Source organism: Doryrhamphus excisus, chromosome 14, assembly GCF_030265055.1.
Source record: "Doryrhamphus excisus isolate RoL2022-K1 chromosome 14, RoL_Dexc_1.0, whole genome shotgun sequence".
NCBI classification, from domain to species: Eukaryota; Metazoa; Chordata; class Actinopteri; order Syngnathiformes; family Syngnathidae; genus Doryrhamphus; species Doryrhamphus excisus.
This window is the reverse complement of record NC_080479.1, coordinates 3,513,498-3,530,386: the sequence shown is the minus strand read 5'-3', so window position 1 is coordinate 3,530,386 and position 16,889 is coordinate 3,513,498. Positions and strand designations below refer to the sequence as shown.

General features: G+C 50.1%; 7 non-coding genes across 7 annotated transcripts; 6 read left to right on the top strand and 1 right to left on the bottom strand.

The window, feature by feature from the left end:
* Positions 1 to 175: 175 nt before the first annotated feature.
* trnak-uuu (transfer RNA lysine (anticodon UUU)) lies at positions 176 to 248 on the bottom strand. Its single transcript has one exon. It is a non-coding gene; the product is annotated as a tRNA-Lys (tRNA).
* A 338-nt stretch (positions 249 to 586) lies between these two features.
* On the top strand, positions 587 to 668 carry trnas-cga (transfer RNA serine (anticodon CGA)). Its single transcript has one exon. It is a non-coding gene; the product is annotated as a tRNA-Ser (tRNA).
* A 5,584-nt stretch (positions 669 to 6,252) lies between these two features.
* On the top strand, positions 6,253 to 6,324 carry trnaq-cug (transfer RNA glutamine (anticodon CUG)). Its single transcript has one exon. It is a non-coding gene; the product is annotated as a tRNA-Gln (tRNA).
* A 1,256-nt stretch (positions 6,325 to 7,580) lies between these two features.
* On the top strand, positions 7,581 to 7,654 carry trnai-aau (transfer RNA isoleucine (anticodon AAU)). Its single transcript has one exon. It is a non-coding gene; the product is annotated as a tRNA-Ile (tRNA).
* A 583-nt stretch (positions 7,655 to 8,237) lies between these two features.
* Positions 8,238 to 8,311, top strand: trnai-aau (transfer RNA isoleucine (anticodon AAU)). Its single transcript has one exon. It is a non-coding gene; the product is annotated as a tRNA-Ile (tRNA).
* Positions 8,312 to 8,727: 416 nt separating this feature from the next.
* Positions 8,728 to 8,799, top strand: trnap-agg (transfer RNA proline (anticodon AGG)). Its single transcript has one exon. It is a non-coding gene; the product is annotated as a tRNA-Pro (tRNA).
* A 121-nt stretch (positions 8,800 to 8,920) lies between these two features.
* trnaq-uug (transfer RNA glutamine (anticodon UUG)) lies at positions 8,921 to 8,992 on the top strand. The gene has a single exon. It is a non-coding gene; the product is annotated as a tRNA-Gln (tRNA).
* The last annotated feature ends 7,897 nt before the right edge of the window (positions 8,993 to 16,889 follow it).

Here is a 16,889-nt window from a genome sequence, read left to right as displayed (position 1 = left end):
GTGCTTGGTCGAAAAGGTTTACTTCAACAAGTTATTCCTTGTGTGCACGGTCATCTCCTTGGCCTTCTCGGTGTTGAGGATGAAGGAGCAGAAATCTTCTGGCATAGTGTACTTGACCACAGAAGGAGGATGAAAGAAGTAGGTTTATCATTTCAGGGAAGAGGCCTACCTTCACCGCCTGAACAGGGACTTGAACCCTGGACCCTCAGATTAAAAGTCTGATGCTCTACCAACTGAGCTATCCAGGCCTTTGTAGAATGAGGACAACTCACAAACTAAAATCTTCTGGCATACTGTACTTGACCTTGCAGAGAGGAGAGCTTCTTCTGTGGCTCTCAACAAAGGCGGTCGCATCTTTCCCCTCTCCTCCCTATCCCTTATCTTCCCTGCTTTGTTGTCCCTTGGTACTTTATGGAAACGATGTGAGGTGCCTGGCTTTTAACTAGCAGTGGAAAGACTTGTGTAGCCCCTCACACAAACCACGTGTCTTCCTCCCATGCACATGTTGCCAGCTGATCCTTGACATCAGCAACATTTTGGTTCTAGGACAATGAGGTCACCTGCCCCCATTGGTCTTTTCCAAGCAGTCACGGTGGCCGAGAGGTTAAGGCGCTGGACTCGAAATTCAATGGGGTTTCCCCGCACAGGTTCGAATCCTGTTTGTGACGCTTTGGTTGGGCATTTGTTGCCGCCATGCTGTTTACTTTGTGGTGGAGTACTGTTGGTTATGAGGGCCGGGGTGCTGTCCTTTCACGGTCCGCATTCTCTACACTGGTGGTCTAAATTTTGGGTAGAGGATAATGGGGTCCACTGTCCCCATTGATCTGCTTCTTGCAGTCTCGGTGGCCGAGAGGTTTGTTGCCACTCTGCTTTTGACATGCTGTTTTCAGCGGCCTTGTCAAGGGTGTTTCACAGGTGGGTGGGTGGTGTGATGTTGGATATGGGGGCCAGTGGGTTGTCACCGTTTTGTTGTTCCTGGAGCACATAAAGAAGAGTGGCCAGTATGGTGGGTCGAACCCATGACCTTGGCGTTATTAGCACCACACGCTGACCAACTGAGCTAACCGGGATAGCGGCTGAGAGCTGCTGGAATGACAAGGCGCTACGAAACACGTATAGGGCGGAGCCGCTCCGACCCACACGTCGGCTCCAAATCCCACCTCCCAGGGCTCTTCCGGCACCACTCCTCCCTCCCTGCTCCAGCGGCGGAGTGCCGTCTGACGACGTTGGGAGTGTCGTCCCCATCCAACTGGGAGCCAGTCGCCTTTCGTCAGCGGAGAGGAGTCACCGTCTACGCCTGTGGCTGTGCCTGTACTGTGGGAGTCCTACACATAATTTCCCGCTGTCCAGTTCGTCCAGCACGCCAACGCTCTTCCTCCACCAGGGATATTCCCCAGCTGCTGGCACTGCCCGCTCCAACCACACCGGCTGCGTCATCCGCTTTGGTGGGCCGACTTCAGGTGGAAGGTACGATATCCTGGGCGGGGGAAGCTTCTCCTACCACAGCATTAATTGACTCTGGGGCGGACGAGAACTTCATTGATAGCGGACTGGTCAGTTCTCTTAACATTCCTACTGTTGAGCTTATCCCCCACAAGAATGTCTGCTCGCTAGATGAACATCACCTGGCATGCATTACGCATCAGACGTGCACCATATCCTTGGTGCTGTCGGGTAACCACCACAAGGTCACTATTTTTTTTCTTATGCTCTCTCGCTCAGCTCTGTTAGTACTCGGCCTCCCCTGGCATCCCGTGCGTGTGTTTTGTCATTCAGCGCCACTTTGCAGGGGCACATCCACGCGACAATTTAATTTGTTCTCCGACAGTGTTTCCCAACGTGGCATTGGTGGTTCAGTGGTAGAATTCTCACTTGCCAAGCGGGAGGCCCGGGTCCGGTTCCCGGCCAATGCAGTATATCTCAGCTTATACCTTTCTTTAGAGCTCATGTTGAAAAAGTACAAAGGCTCTTTTCCTGCGAAAGGGCAGGATTCAGAATGACACCTGAAACGTAACAGACCGGACCACCCGAGAGTTAAGGTGGACAGCACTTAGTGAAACCTGACTGCAGTCATGCTGATGTAGTCTCTGTCGCGCAATTAGTCAGCACGTTTGGCTGTTAACTGAGAGGTTGGTGGTTCGAGCCCACCCAGGGACTCTCAATTCACACATTTGTTGGACTTTGGACTCCCTCCCTTGTATGAACATTTTTCCCCATTGGCGAACTGTTTTTGTGTTGGTGCCAGATTTGTGAACCATGTACTTCTTTTTGTCACTTGCCCTTCAAGAACGAATTGACATTGCATCCACAGCTGACGTGATTGTTGTGGATCCCATTACGCCAGAAGGTGCTTGAATCCAAAGAGTATGACATTGTGATGTTTTGTCATTCAGCGCCACTTTGCAGAGGCTCATCCACTTGACAGTTGAATTTTGTTCTCTTACAGTGTGTCCCCACGTGGCATTGGTGGTTCAGTGGTAGAATTCTCACTTGCCAAGCGCGGGCCACGCGCGTGTTGTTGACATTTGCTGCCATCCAATCAGGATGCGACACAGACATCAGACAAGTAAAGAGACTCGCCTGCCACGCGGGCATGATTACCATTACCATTACCATCGATCAGGGATGGCAACTGAATTAAGAATCAATGCCAGAAACCTGCAACAGGATTTCAGATAATGTTTTAATGCAGACTGGTCATGATGCCTCTGAAGTTCACCAAAGCAGACCTGACTTAAGGTGACTACACTTCCAAAGTTCCCAGTGATGACTGAACCTCTCGCTTCTTGTGTTCCCCGAGAAACTCGGTCAGCTGTGGATTTGATCAAAAAGGCCAGGTTAAGCAGAAAAAGGCCTGCTTAGCTTGCAGGGGCCGCGCTTGTGTTGTTGACATTTGCTGCCAGCCAATCAGGATGCGAGACAGATGTCAGACAAGCAGAGAGACTTTGGAAAAATGAAGTCAGGTGTCCGAATCCCGTCTAAGCATCAGTCAAGTCACCATTTTCTTCTCCACAATATATTTTTTTCCCAATTAATCCCTATATGATTACAAACTATTCCTATCAGGCTTATATTGATACCAGTGCTTGAAATAAAACACAGAATCAATGCAATGTAACAAAGAATATTTATTCATCAGGTTGCCATGCCACACTCAAAAACGAATGAATACTAATCACAAGCTATGAATAATAAAAAAAAATGTTCATTTATTTTGCTGCCGTTGTTTCTCCTTTTCATAAAAAGGAGAGGCCTGGAACTCCCTCCAGCTCATCTCTCTTTCCATCCCGTTCTCTCTATAGATAGAGAAGACTTTGGCAGGGCAGTAGATGTACTTCCCTGCTTGCCCTGGAAAGCCAGTGTGGATGTGGGGGCTGTTCGGATCCTGCTTTAGCTGCATCCTGCAGAACCGGCACTTTCGGACAGGGGGTGGAGGAGATTCCTCCCTCTTCCTCTTCTTCTGCTGTTTTTCCCTCCACCCTCTTTCTTGTATCATCGAGCTCTCACTGGAAGAAGTCTGTTTGACTGAACTCTTGAAATGGCATCTTGGGGTTTGTCAGACCTTCTGCACCATATTTTTGGAAAACTTTTGTGGGGCAATAAAAGTATCTGACAGGGCCCCGCTGATAAAAGTCATGTATTGATGTCCCATCCCCTTGATATTTTGATTTTGGTTGACGACAGCACAGACATGTTTTTGTTTGAGTTTTTTTGACACGGGAGGTGGTTGCTCCTGCTCCAATGGGGTATGAGCAGGTGGTGGTGGTGGTGGTGATGGTGGAATGACCATAGCTGCAGGCAGTGTCACGACAGGCACAGCAGAGGTAGTGCTTAGCAACTGCCAAAGCTGCTGTGTATGTTGCAGCTTCTCTGGGCTGGTATTTAGTGAAGATGATGTATTGAGAAATTTACTGTTGTGTTTTATGTATTTGGGAATATGCAATTTTGATGTTGGATGCAGCATGCTGTTGGGGTCTTTGCTGGACTTGTGGACAAGAGTGCCATACTCCCAAACCACAAGCTTGATCATGTCCTCGTGCCCGCGGTGTTTATTAAGGAGCTCGTCAATTGCCGACTTCTTTGGAGACGGCCAGCGCTTGTGGTCCAACACAAATACTCTCCCTCCAGTCTTCACTGGTCCAGTGCGGGCAGCAGTCGGAGAACATTGGATGGGTAATCTTCTTGTGGGCTCTAGGCAAAGAAAACCAAGAGATACACATTTGTTATTTGGTTCAAACAAGATGCAACACTATTAGAACAAGGGGACACATGATTAGATGTGGCTGTGGCTGTGGCTGAAGCTCAGTAACAGAAGCTTTGTTGTCCAAGTCAGATGCTGGGATAGGGGCCACACGACTAGACGTAGTCACAGTAGAAGTTTGAAGAGGGTGAACTAGGCTGAAAAGCCTGGTGGGAGGTGTGGAGGAAGGCTGCACTGGGTCTGCTCCCTGATCAGACAGTGCCTGGAGAAGGAGCACTTGTGGCGTGGCCGGGGTCCTTCTTGGTTTTATGTTTGTCCCAGTCTAAAGGGACCGGAGGGTACTTTTTTTCGCCAAATATCCGTCTGGAAACAGCATTCAGGGAGCATATCAGTGCAAGGTCGAAAACAGGCGGGAGAGAAACGCCTGGCAGTTTCAGGTCCAGCAGACGCTGATAGTTCCAGCGACACACTCCTGTCATGGCCTGGGCCTGGAACAGCTCTGGGGAGACCTGCGTGCCGGTCACCCATTTGGCCTGGTGAAAGTGGTAGCCCTCCTGCTGCGATGTGCCTCTGATGGGGATCCAGACGGGGACTGCTGCACGCTCACCTGGCACATGGTTTAACTGTATCGTTCCTCCACGGCGGTACAGTATGCCCCCTTCCACCTCAGGATCACTGAGGAAACCGCGCAGAATGTGGACACGTTGGATCCTCCATCTCTTTAGCATGGAGGGCTTATAAAGAGGGATGCCATTCGGATCTGTGGTCAGGTGAAAGTGCTTCAACACCCCTTCCACTCTCTGAATAAGCGTCCCGGGCGGAGGAATCTTTATCCTGCAGTGCTCACGAATATGCTGCTTGGTGGGATTTGCAGGCTGGATGCCACAGAAGACGTATGCATCCTGGAGCCTCTGCAGGTCTTCCTGGTCCACCACAGAGAAGGCAGCCGACGGGAACTGTGCGAAGGTGCCGTATAACGGGTGATATTCTGAGGCACACAGATGTGGCCTCAGTAACAATTGTGTCAGTTGTTTGCCATGCATCCCAGTTGAGGTGTTTCTCCGCAGAAGACTCTGCAACCCTGAACGGTGCGCAGCAATCTCTGAGAAACACAAATAACATATGAAATAATGACACTTAATAGAGTTAATTTCTACCTGAAGTTCAGGATGGATGTGGTGGGTGGGTGTAGCAGAAGCGGCCACAGCGCCACTCATGGACAAAAGTATATTACATTCATAGTGGCCTTTCTCTCTCATTGGAAATGAATGGGGAAAATTTAGCTCGTTTCAGCTGAACTATCCCCGCCAGCCGCGCGGGAGACCGGGGTTCGATTCCCCGACGGGGAGTTCCTCTTTTGTATGTCACAATGTCAACAAACAAACCCTTCCCATTAGAACAAAACCTCTCTTAATCTTCTTCTCAAGGTGTTCAGGTGTCTTGTACAATCTGACAGTCTTTTGCTGCCAAATCATTCCAGTCGTGGATAATGGAGCTGACCAGGAAAATGCCAGCTGTGGGATTTCAACCAGTGCCTCCTGAGCGTAAGGAACCTTAATCTGGTCAGTTGACAGCTCAGCCCCTCTCTTCACCCGCCTGTCCAGAACATGCGGACGCAGGTCTGATGACACGACTGCAAAGTCGATCATAGACCTGCAGCCAAGGGTGTCCTGGTGCCAAGTGCACTTATGGACATCCCTATGTTCGAACATGGTGTTAGTTATGGACAAACTGTGGTTCGCACAGAAGTCCAATAACATCACACTGCCCGGGTTCAGATCAGGGAGGCCGTTCCTCCCAATCACGCCCCTCCAGGTCACACTGTCATTGCCCACATGGACGTTGAAGTCTCCCAGTAGAACGACAGAGTCACCAGGACTCCAAAAAGACCGGGTACTCCGCACTGCCGTTTGGCACGTACGCACAAATGACAGTTAGGACCTTTTCCCCAGCCCGAAGGCGTAGAGAAATTACCCTCAGTGAAGTTATATCAACGCTAATGTAATCTGACAGGATGTACTTCAGGGCCCGGCGCTGTCTGTACCCTTGCAGGTTCCGTGGTGTAATGGTTAGCACCCCGGACTCTGAATCCAGTGGTCTAAGTTCAAGTCTTGGTGGAACCAAGGGATTGTCCTGTTGCCCTTGTATTTTGAGGGCAAAAAGGAGACGTTTGCACCGTGTGCCACCGCACCACCACCAGAGGTCAGCCCTGAGTATCGGCCGGAAGAAAGCATCCATCTGTAAGGTAGAATTACACCAAGAGATATTAATGCCGGGTTGTACCAATCGGGCACCTGTGGAAACGGTAATGCACATAAATTTACCTTTCGCCAGTGTGCTGCTTAATATGGGCTTACCTTTGACCTCTGTAACCTCGGGGTGCGCTATGGCGAATGGCCGACAATTAGCCGAGGCTGCTTCTGGAGCAGTGGATGTATTCATCAGGGACACTCGGCGGAAATCACAGCGGGAACTATTTGCAATAAGGGGCCCACTCCCAGGCACGCTAAACAATCTGTTTTCCTTGTTTTAGCTTGTTCCACCATCAAAAGCCAATTGTTAAACTGTCCCGAAATACCTGTCAAGAGCACAAACAAGGTGTCCACCAGGTACCCACTTATCGCCCTCAGACCCCAGCGTACCGATTGAGTCTGCTTCGGGGTACATAAAATTAAAAAAAACATAAAATATTGCAATGGTGTCCAGTGGCCGGTTAGCTCAGTTGGTCAGAGCGTGGTGCTAATAACGCCAAGGTCACGGGTTCAACCCCGGTACTAGCCACTCTTCTTTATGTGCTCCAGGAACAACAAAAGCCCAGGGCGGCAACTTACCGGCCCCCATAACCGACATCACACCACCCACCCTCGACAAGGCCGGGGAAAGGTAACGAAAACAGCATGTCAAAGCAGAGCGGCAAAAAACCTCTTGGTCACCAAGACTCAAGGAGCAGATCAATGGGGGCAGTGGACCCTATTATCCTCTACCCAAAATTTTACATCACGAGTGCAGAGAATGCGGACCGTGAAGAAACGACAAAAGCCCCCGTTGACAACAACTAACAGTACACCACCACAAGGAAAACAGCATGGCGGCGACAAAAGCCCAAAACCCCCCAGGCCCCATAACCAACAGCGCACAACCCAGTCAACTGCGAAACACCCCCATCAAGGCTGCCAACCGACCGGGGAAAGGTAAAGAAAACAGCATGGCAAAGCAGAGCAGCGGCAAACCTCTCGCCCACCGTGACTGCATGATCAATGGGGGCAGATGACCCCGTTGTCCGAGAAGCAAAAATTCGACCACGAGCACAGAGAATGCGTTCTGTTAAGGATGAGTTAGTTGATTTGAGCTGGAAACATTTGATGCAAAGGTGTCCTGTGGTTGGTTAGCTCAGTTGGTCAGAGCGTGGTGCTAATAACGCCAAGGTCACGGGTTCAACCCCCATACTGACCATCCATCTTTATGTGCTCCAGGAACAACAAAAGCCCACGGCGACGACCCGCTGGTCTCCATAACCAACATCACCCCACCCACCGGTGAAACACCCTCGACAAGACTGCCGAAAGACCGGGGAAAGGTAAAGAAAACAGCACGTCAAAGCAGAGCGGCAACAAACCTCTTGGTCACCAAGACTGCAAGGAGCAGATCAAAGGTGGCAGTGGACCCTATTATACTCTACCCAAAATTTTACATCACGAGTGCAGAGAATGCGGACCGTGAAGGAACAAAAAAGCCCTCGTCCACAACACCCCGCCCCTCATAACCCCCCCGGTCCCCATAACCAACAGCGCACAACCCAGTCAACTGCGAAAACACCCCCATCAAGGCTGCCAACCGACCGGGGAAAGGTAAAGAAAACAGCATGGCAAAGCAGAGCAGCGGCAAACCTCTCGCCCACCGTGACTGCATGATCAATGGGGGCAGATGACCCCGTTGTCCGAGAAGCAAAAATTCGACCACGAGCACAGAGAATGCGTTCTGTTAAGGATGAGTTAGTTGATTTGAGCTGGAAACATTTGATGCAAAGGTGTCCTGTGGTTGGTTAGCTCAGTTGGTCAGAGCGTGGTGCTAATAACGCCAAGGTCACGGGTTCAACCCCCATACTGACCATCCATCTTTATGTGCTCCAGGAACAACAAAAGCCCACGGCGACAACCCGCTGGTCTCCATAACCAACATCACCCCACCCACCGGTGAAACACCCTCGACAAGACTGCCGAAAGACCGGGGAAAGGTAAAGAAAACAGCACGTCAAAGCAGAGCGGCAACAAACCTCTTGGTCACCAAGACTGCAAGGAGCAGATCAAAGGTGGCAGTGGACCCTATTATCCTCTACCCAAAATTTTACATCACGAGTGCAGAGAATGCGGACCGTGAAGGAACAAAAAAGCCCTCGTCCACAACACCCCGACCCTCATAACCCCCCCGGTCCCCATAACCAACAGCGCACAACCCAGTCAACTGCGAAAACACCCGCATCATGGCCGCCAACTGACCGGGGAAAGGGAAGTACTTGCCCAAGCAGGGGCTTGTTGGTCTAGTGGTATGATTCTTGCTTAGGGTGCAAGAGGTCCCGAGTTCAATTCTCGGACAAGCCCTCCCTCCCCCGAACTACCTTTCAACACAATTCCCAGAACACCACCATCAGAGAAGTTATATCAACGCTAATGTAATCTGACAGGATGTACTTCAGGGCCCGGCGCTGTCTGTACCCTTGCAGGTTCCATGGTGTAATGGTTAGCACCCCGGACTTTGAATCCAGTGGTCTAAGTTCAAGTCTTGGTGGAACCAAGGGATTGTCCTGTTGCCCTTGTATTTTGAGGGCAAAAAGGAGGCGTTTGCAAGTGGACCTGAGACCCTGTCACTGGTCACCTGAACAGGGACTTGAATCCGGGACACTCAGATCAAAAATCTAACCTTCAGGTGACTGGCTCAACCTTTGCTGATATTTGGCTTGTCCATGTGGGCAGTTTAAGACCTCATTCGATCTTGGAAATGTCAATCCCGGGACCTGCCTCTTTCATTCCACTTCTTCTTCCTCCTCCAGTCATCCCCACCCACCGCAGCTGAAGCAGTGGCAATACAGCCTGAACAACAGTGTCAGTGTGAGCCCATAGAGGGTTACCTGAATCCCTCTTTGACAGAGCCCCTCTTGAAATTGACTTTTTTTTTTGTCCCGTCCAGCCATTGGGGCAGATAGTATTGTTGATGTAAATGCCCTGACATGCTAAACAGATTTGCTCTGTGTCAGGAAAGGTGTTGGCTACAACTTTCCTGTACCATGAAATTTTTTTTGCCGTTATTTGATGCGCATTTGGAGCGACCGGACCGGAGCAAGAAGAAACACAGAAAAGAAGAAGAGAAGGTGGGGTGGGGTGGGGTGGGGTGGGGGCAGTAGAGAGAGAGACAAAAACAGCAACAACAAGAATTCCCATAACAACAACAGTGACAAACAGAACAGTTAAATGTCAATGATGGCTAAGGGTCACAATAGAGATGATATCAGGAAAGTGAAACAGTCCAACTTACCAGTAGCAATAGTAACAATGAAGACATGAACCATGATAGTGAACACAATTACAGCCATACAGTTACAGTAATTAAAATCTCACTGCTTGACATCATTTTTACAGTAATAATAGCATACCAATAGCATATAGACATCAGGGATAAGATGGTAGATTGTGTAGAGAAGCACCCATGTGCTGTGAGTGTCCATATGGAGGTGTGTACTTCTGTGTATATATTCATATATGTGTGCGTAAGCGTGCTTGTGTATGTGAATGCGAGTGTGTGAATGTGTAATTGTCACTGAGAATGACAAAAGGAGAGAGACTGCCTTCTACCACCCAGCAAACCCCGCCCCGCGCAGCCAGGTCAAGCCCCCACCGCCAGAGATCCTCCGGCCCCGTGGGTGTGAGCAAAGCCAGGGCCGACTCCCCAAGACCCGCCCCCGAAGCATCTCCCTGAAAAGACCAGCAAGAGGCCATGGAGGAGCAATCCCAACCGGCAACAGGGCGCCAGCAGGCCGGAGGAGAGCCGCACCCCCGAGACCAGCGGGAGACCACCGCAAGGCCCCCCGTATATCTATATAGCCATATACACACACGCACACCCACACATATATATATATATATATATATATAATTATAATAAAACTAATCATTATTTATCTAAGTATTAAAAACAATAAATACATAAAATAATCTCAGACACACGCAAGCACACACTGTGGACGTCCCCAGGTTGGGCGTCCGGGGCATCACAGGGCGGGGGACCCAGGGGTCCCAGACCCACAACCAGGCCCCGAGCCCAGGGAGGTACGGACCGCCAAGGGATAGCACCCCCAGACTCCCCTCGACCACGGCATCGGGGCTACGGCAGTGTGGCAGACAAAGGAGCGGGCGAGGGAAGGAGGCCCGCACATGAGCAAGCGGAGGGGGCGTGCAGGCGAGTGGTAAGGCGAGTGGTAAGGCGCTCCACCGCGCCGGCCGACGCCCGCCGGGCAGCTCACCCCCGTGAGGGAGAGCCATAGCTCCAAGTCATGGGGAGGCCAAGCACCAGAGCCGAGGAGTTAAGACCAGCGCAAGGCCACCGACGGACCCCACCATCCACCGGGAGGGCCGACCTCCCCCCCGCCCCCAGAACCAGCAGCGCTCCACCCACGTACCAGAGAACCATCCCTGACGAGCCCTAAGGCAAGACTGGGGATGGGCAAAGACAGGGACAGCGATGCAGCAGAGCATAGGACCAGTGGCAGCAGACACCCAAACGCCCAGAAGAGCACCGTCCCCCCAGCAGGCCCCACTCCAAGGAGCATGTCCCCCATCCCCACACGCCACCCAGGCCCCCGTCCCCATGAGCAGGATCAGGCCACCACAGCACAGCAACCCCAAGCCACCACCGTAGACTTCAGGCCACCAGCAGCGCGGACCCCACTGCCTGGAGGCCGGTGAACGCCCCCCCAAGGGCACGTTGGTGCCCGCGACCCAGGACAGACCCAGGGAGGTAGCGCCAACCATGACCCTAGGGGCATCAGCTGGTTTGAAATTGACTTTTAATTACTGAAGTGTGTGTGAGGGTTGCCTTGCTTTTATGCTTTTAAGGATGTTCTTTTTCGTTGGCAGGTGCTGAGGGTCCAGAGCGGCAGCCTGTTGGTCCCCTTTTTTCCCACTTTTGGTTTACTGAGTCACGGATGCAGTGTGGTTTGGATCCCTCCCATTATGTTACCGCTGTCGTGGTAAGCCCCAGCCCAGGCCTCTTTTCTTTTTGACTCCTCCCATCACCACTTTATTTGTATTATTCATGGTTTGTCACTCATTTTAAGATAATCGTTTAATAAAATAACTACTTTTATCATTGTAAATCACGATCTTGTTCTGTGGGATTTGGGGGATTAATGTAGAGTTTGTGATTGATCAAACCTGTTACATCCTGGGGTGAAAGTCCCCAGGTGGCGTTGTCAGAAAACTACCTACCCCGCTCGCTTTGCCACACACGCAATGACACCACAGCCCCTCCATGCAGGCCAGTGATGCACCCAATCAGTCATCTGGGAAATATGGATTGTGTGTCCAAACTGGGGACAGATGCTTGTGTATACACCTTCAGAGATCAAGCACATGTCCTTGTTCCCATGTTTTTGTAAAAGTAGGAATTGAACGGCATTGTTTCCACCCAGTTTCGAACCGGGGATCTTTTACATGTGAATGGGGATCAATGGGGAATGGGCTGTGCAGAGGACTGGCGAGGTCACAAAGCAGTTGCCAAACAATGAATCACGACGATGTGTCCAAAGTGGGGGCAGAATGACAATTGTCCAAATTGACAAATATTTCTCCTTTGTAGGGAAAATTGTAGTTCATATAACATGTTCCAGAAATAATGGGCTTTTTCTCAACAAAACAAGAAATCACAATTGGAAATGAGGCTTGAAAGGTTTAAAAGCCAGCTGTGAAGAAAGCACCTGAGCCAACCTCAGGCTCACCTTAATGTCTCAGTGAACTCAAGGTTGGCTGGATGGGCGGGATTTTGAAGTTAAGGTCCTTTTTCCAAACTATTTGCCAAGTCACAATGCAAATCAGGATTATGCTGAAAACCGTGCTTGAACCAGGGACCTTCAGATCTTCAGTATAACGCCCTCCCACCTGAGATATTTCAGCTGCTAAAGTGGCTCTCAGTCTGGGCTAAAAGAAGGGCAGTGTGACACTGGGTCTGTGCCACATAAGTTGCTGTGTCCCTGGTCCAGTATGTTGTCATCTTGGGTTGGAATGTCTCCATGCTGGTAACAGGTGGGGAATACAGTCCGTTGATGAGAATAAGCGGTGCAGAAAATGGATGGATTTCATTGGTTGAAGTCTCCAGCTACCATAAAATTGTTCATGGTCCACTTTGGCCAATTGACACCACATCAAAGATGGCGGCGCGCACAGACGCAGCGGCTCACGGCTCTCCCTTTCAGTGCTTTTTTTGCTTATTTTATGTGTGTTTGTCTATGGACTCTATCCACGTATACATCGGCATTACACCACTACACCCGACAGGACCTTGTGGACATCGGCTACCGACACAAACTGGCAGTTTGCAGAGACTTTCATCGTCGACACAACATCCCAGACGAACTAGCGAGACCAACGGGCGCTCCGTGGATTGTTGTCGGGTCTGGAAAGAGGCGCAGGCGGCGTCGGGAGCACAAGCAGAAGCGGGGTCGCAGGTCCGGCCTACTGCTACGGCTACGAAACAACCCACATAAGCCACCCCTGCCCAGCCTGTACCTCACCAACGCCAGATCCATTACCCACAAAAAGGACGACCTGGAGTTACAGCTTGAGGGAAACCGCTACATTCGTGACTGTTGTGTTCTAATCATCACGGAGACCTGGCTCAAACCGACGATCCCCGATGCTAGCGTGCAGCTAGCCGGCCGCTCTCTACACCGCTGGGATCGAACAGAGGACTCCGGTAAGAGCAGAGGTGGGGGGGTCTTTATTTACGTGCATGAGGATTGGTGCAACAACAGCAAGATCATAGAGACTCACTGCTCCCCTGACATTGAGTACATGTCCGTAAGATGCCGACCGTATTTTCTCCCGAGGGAGCTAACTGTTGTGATCGTCACCGCTGTTTACATCCCACCGGATGCTAACGCTAGCACAGCACTCTCTCTCCTGTTGAACGTCATCAATGAACATCAGCGGGCCCACCCTGATGGCATTCATATTATAGCCGGGGACTTTAATAAGGCCAATTTAAAGACTGTACTCCCGAAGTTTCATCAGCATGTCAAGTGTCCAACGCGAGGAGCAAACACTCTTGATCATGTTTGCTCAAACATAAAGCACGGCTACAGAGCAACACCACTCCCCCACCTCGGACAGTCAGACCATCTCTCCCTGCTGCTCACTCCTGCATACACCCCCCTCACACGCAGATCCAGACCCACCAAAAAGATCATCACCACATTGCCGGAAAATGCACTCAGTGAACTTCAGGACTGCCTCCAACACACAGACTGGGACCTATTTCAACATCAGGACCTGGAAACATACACAGTGACAGTACTAGACTATATCAAGTTTTGTATGGGAACTGTGTCTGTGGACAAAGTCATCCGGATTTTTCCAAACCAGAAACCCTGGATGACCAGCCAGGTCCGCTCCCTCCCCAAAGCCCGCGACTCTGCCTTCAGGTCAGGCGACAGAGCTCTGTACAGTACGGCTCGAGCTGACCTGAGAAGAGGAATAAAAACAGCCAAAGCGGACTACAACAGGAGGATAGAGTCCCACCTCTCCAGCACGAGAGGTGTGGCAGGGACTGCAGAGCATCACTAACTTCAGAGGACGTGATGTGATGTCAGGAGACCTGAGCGTGTCTCTGGCAGAGGAACTCAACAGTTTCTTTGCCCGCATTGAAACACCACAGCCACACTCATCTTCTCCAGCCCTGCCCCCAGCTCCTCCCGGCCCCACGACGACCCCCCCCCCCCCCCCATTAACTGTAAGAGAGCATGACGTGAGGCGTGTGCTCCAAGCAGTGGACCCCAGGAAGGCCCCGGGCCCTGACAGCGTACCTGGAAAGGTTCTCCGAGCATGTGCACACCAGTCCGCTGAACCACCGTGCTGAACCACCTGGAACAACAGCACAGCTATGCCAGGATGCTCTTTGTGGATTACAGCTCGGCCTTCAACACCATCATCCCGGACATCCTAACTACAAAACTGGACACCCTAGGCCTCCCTCCCCTCACATGCAGATGGATCAAGGACTTCCTAACAAACAGACCCCAGACTGTGAGACTCGGCCCCCACATTTCCTCCACCCGCAGTCTGAGCACCGGATCACCACAGGGCTGCGTGCTGAACCCCCTCCTGTACTGCCTCTACACACACGACTGCAGTCCGGCCCATGAGAGCAACATCATCGTCAAGTTTGCTGACGACACCACAGTGGTCGGACTGATCTCACAGGGAGACAAGGCAGCTTACAGGGAGGAGGTCCAGAGGCTGACGACCTGGTGCTCCGACAACAACCTAGCCCTGAACACGCACAAAACAAATGGAGATCATCGTGGACTTCAGAAGGAACAGAAATGACCCGCCCCCCCCCTCTACATCAATGGCGAGTGTGTGGAAAGGGTCCACACATTCAGGTTCCTGGGAGTCCAGATCTCCGGCGACCTCTCCTGGACAGACAACATCACAGCTGTCATAAAGAAGGCCCAGCAGTGTCTACACTTCCTGAGAGTCCTCAGGAGGAACAACCCGAACAGGGAGCTGCTACTGGCCTTCTACCACTCGTCCATCCAGAGCCTGCTGACCTACTGCGTTTCCACCTGGTACGGAAGCTGACTGAGGCGGACAGAGGGAGGCTTCAGAGGACAGTCGCGGCAGCGCAGCGCATCATCGGCTGCCCTCTCCCCTCCCTGATGGACATCTACTCCACCCGGTGCCTCAGCAGAGCTCGCAACATCATCAAGGACAATTTACATCCCGGTGCTCAGCTGTTTGACCTGCTGCCCTCCGGCAGATGCTACAGGTGCATCAAGGCAAAAACAAGCAGACTGAGAAACAGCTTCTTCCCAAGAGCCATCACCACCCTGAACTCAGACATACAACGTACAAATGTGCAATATTTTCCATCACTGCCTCTGTTACTATCTCAATCATATTTATTTATTTAACAACCATTACAATACACTCATATGTGACTTTACTCATCTGTATACACCAGACATTATTTGCACTATGACCCATTGATCATTGCACTAAAATTAATATATCTGCTCCTGCATATGCTCCTGTGCAATACTATGTGTATATTTTGGATATCTTGTATATATCTTGTTAAATAGTCTTTTTTTCTCTACTTTACATACTTTTTTGTTTCTTTAAACTTGACTACTTCACTGGAAGGAGAAGCTCTCCAATTTCGTTGTACATCTTGTATAATGACAATAAAGGCCATTCCATTCCTATGGAACTTTATGCTGAGCCATGCGAGGTACGCCGAGGTACATCACAGATCTGCGTTTTTTTTTAATTATTATTTAAAAAAAAATCATATATATCATATATATATATATATATATATATATATATATATATATATATATATATATATATATATATATATATATATATATATATATGCGTTTTTTTATTATTATTTTATTTTAAATAATAATTAAAAAAAACGCAGATCTGTGATGTACTGTTGTAAGTTCTATAATAAAAAAATAAAAAAACGTCCGATCTCAGACGCTAAGCAGGGGCCGGCCTGGTTAGTACTTGGATGGGAGACCGCCTGGGAATACCAGGTGCTGTAAGCTTTTTATGGTTTCTGCTCTTGCCTGACAGCAGAGGGCGCTGTTTGACACTTTTTTTCTGGAGTCTAGCCTGCATCACCTTCAAATAGGATCTTTTCAGTTGACCTGGCACCTTACGGCCATACTACCCTGAAAAAAACCGGTGAAAGCAGTTGCAGAGTAGATCACAGAGAGATATGTTTTTAGATATATTCAGTTTTTTCTTTTCTTATTGAAAGTGTTTTTTTTTCTTAAAAATTCTCTTTTGTGAATGTTCAGGGAGTGGGCCCGCTCCCCCCTCCCTGTCCTCCCCCACCCCCCAAATTTGTGGCTGGTGGGGAGAGGGGCACTTTTTGTTTTAAACAAGGAGCACAAGTCAAGCTGGTAGCCAGGGAGCCATCAGACAAGGCTGCTGCCTATCCTAGGCAATTAGCTGTGGCAGTGGAAGTCGTGGGTGAGGGGGCCATTGCACCACTGGACAAGGGAATTGTTCTAAACTGTGGAACCATGACAGGATGCAGATTTAAAGGAATAAATAGATACGAAGTCACAATGAAGGATATGGAGGGTAAAAAGAAGCTCTTGGATGGTCTAAGAATCCAGAATTGCAGGTTAATTGCCTCTGAACCATGCAGAGATGAACTGACTGTTTCTTTTTTAAGTCACCCGGTATATACTGTTGGAATTTGACCACCTGTTATTAGGTCAGTGATTCCTGTGGGTGTCGTGTTGGAGGCAAGAGATGACAACGAACTTGTCAGTTATATGGTTTACTCCGGGCTCACAAGTCTTTCCCTAACACCTGCAGAGACGTAGGCTTTACTTACAGGTCAGAACAAATGAGTACAGCTAACTGTCCCTGCCCGGCTTTTTTATGCTAAGAAA